The following is a 2,888-nucleotide window of genomic DNA, read 5'->3' as shown; positions in this document are numbered from 1 at the left end:
CGTTGAAAAACATATATACTATAATTCTAATATTCACAAATAATTCGGATATTGACCCTTTAACCCTAACCCGTCTTGAGGATCAATATGACACTATTGGATGTTTGGCGGCTCGTTACTTTATTCGGGTGCATCCAAATAATATAATTTTTCCGAGGACCCTCAATGAATTCTTGAAATTTTTAAATTTACACCATTACTTTTTGTATGGACGCACCCTGAAAGCCCAGGGAAAAAACTCCCTAATCAGACCTTTATGGATTTATGCATCCGTTCATAACAAAAATATGCTCATACGCTTCAGATGTTAGTTCTGTCATGTTCTTTCACGTGGAAAAGGAATTTTTGATTATTATTATTTATTTCAAACCCTTTAACCACCCGGGTTATTCGGGTCTACTGGAAATTTGATGAAACATCAATAAGTCACACAAACGCGACCAATTTACAAATTATGGCTTGTGGGGAATCGTGGGCCACATTTTGTGGGGTATCTTGGGCCACCTCTATTTTGGGGTTTTTAAATACATTCAGAACTTAAAATACGTTTTTCCTATCTGCAAAGTTTTCTCATGCCAAATAAAGAGTTGTGAAAAATATTTTGCCCATTTTTCCCAATGCGATAGAGACGAACATAAATCCTATATAAGGAATTTTGCCGAAACGTTCGCGAGCCAGGAGTTACGAACTATTCGATCATAACTTAAAAAGGTAGAAAACCTTTCCATTTATTTTTTTCTTTTTATCTATAGATATAAAAATGAATGTTTGTCTGTCTGTCTGTTCCCTATAGACTCGGAAACTAACGGGTGTTAAATAAAAATTGAGAATTTTTTCAATCACATATTAAAAAATTGTTATTTTTTTCATCATTTTCAGTATTTTTTATTAATAACATAATGTATTTTCTTCAAAAAAGTGTAAGTGAATGTTTGAGTAAGAACCGTGGTCTGATGTTCGACGCAACTTTGTCGCGGTGCTCTCACAAGAACGTTGTACGGCACTTACGTCCATTTTCCGGATACAATTCCGGATTCTTGTTGTCAGTTGCTTCGTGTCCTTGGCCCTCCAATTGTTTTTATACACTAGGGCACTGAGTGAGCCAAAGGAATCCTCTATTGGGCGGCACTGGGGCAAGTTTGTTGGGTTACGATCATTCGGCGCGAACGGTATCTTTTTCTCCTCAAGGTATGCCAGCGTCTTCTTGGCGTAATGAGAAGACGCCTTGTCCGGCCAGAAGACGTATTTCCCATCCGCGTGATGCTCGTTCAGGAACGGCAGCAGGATTTTGTCGAGGCACTCTTCTTGATAGATTTGTTGGTTGATTGCCAGACCGCTCGGCTTAAACCAAGGCTTTGAAATTCCCCGGTCGGAAATGCCGATGTACAACATAACTTTTTTTTTCAAACTTGTGCTTGAACTTGTATTTCACTTCAGGCGGTGTGGATGACTTGTCGTTGGAGTAGTAATTATCATTTCCTGGAATATGCGTTTTGGACAGCGGAAAATAGCTTTCGTCATCCAGAACAAATGACGTCCCGCGGTATTTTTTGGTCATCCACCGACACTGTGATTCAACCGTCTCAATCTGCTCCCCCGTGTACTCCGGCGACCTCGTCGTCTTCCTGCAGACGATTCCTTCCATCTTGAGGGTACGATGGATCAATACGTGGGAGCAGCCATATTTCCGACCGGCGTCACGCAGGCTGGGTGCATCCTTGTTGTCAAACAGCTTCTTTAACGATGTCTTCCTCTGCTTCGTCATTATCGTCACCGGACGACCACTTCCGACCTCTACGTTCACGTTCTACGTTCAGGGAACCCAGAATACGATATACCGTACTGACAGGTACATTTTCTTCCTTAAAATGTGCCACCGTGAACTTTTTTCCTTGCTGGAAATGCGTTTCGTAGAACCGTACAATGCGTTCGCAAAGCACGTGTCGAAACAGCACGTGTTTCGACGCCATCTTTGTTTTGACTAAATTCCAACTAGCAAAACCAAACACGCCTACTGTTTCTAGGGAGCCCAAAGAGCAATTTCTTGGAGAAAGAATATTTTACGCTCTTTATTTGAGTAACTGAAAGGTATTGAAAACATTCTCATTTTTTCCGTTACTGAACCGATTATCGTGAAACTTGGCATCTGAGGATTTTTGGGGCCGGAAATGGTTTCTATAATAGTTAAAACCCCATCCGATTTAAGGGAGGGAGGGCTCCCATACAAAAGTTGTAGTTTTTCGAAACAAATTAAAGTCATGGCATCCATTTTCTCGAGATTTTTTTTTTCCTTTGGGCGGTTTGTTATTCGTCTCCATGGTCGAGGCGTCGCGAGCCAACTTCGCGAGAGGATAGTAACCATGGCATAGCAATCTGATCAGTGGGAACGTTTAGGCGCGTATTTCTCAACCAAGCATATTTTTAATGCACGTGGTGGCGATATGAAACCTCGATGTGATTTTTTTTCTACTTTATTCCTAGCTCATTTGTACAGCACATGGTTATGAAAGACGCCTAGATGTGACCCAGATTGACATTTTGCCGATCAAATAAAACATACTTTTTTTTTGCCAAAATCTGAAATTTAAAAGTCATATCCATTTTTAGAGATTTTCTTTTCTTTGAGGGGTTTGTTTTTCGTCTCTATGGTCAAGCAAACGTGTCGTCGCAAGTGGATAGTAAAATTTAACAATTAAGCGCCTGTTTCTCAACCAAGTACCTATTTTTTATACATGTGGGGGCGATATGCAACCTAGATGTGTTTTTTCTTGCTTAATTGTACACAGCGGATTGGTATTTTTTCGGTTGTACTCCATTTTTCCGAAATCCATTGTCCAGAATGAAAAATTACCAGAATTCCAATCACCACAAATCCACTTTCCCAGAAT

This window comes from Uranotaenia lowii, chromosome 3 (genome assembly GCF_029784155.1).
Source record: "Uranotaenia lowii strain MFRU-FL chromosome 3, ASM2978415v1, whole genome shotgun sequence".
Lineage (NCBI taxonomy): Eukaryota > Metazoa > Arthropoda > Insecta > Diptera > Culicidae > Uranotaenia > Uranotaenia lowii.
Note: the sequence above shows the minus strand (reverse complement) of the source record.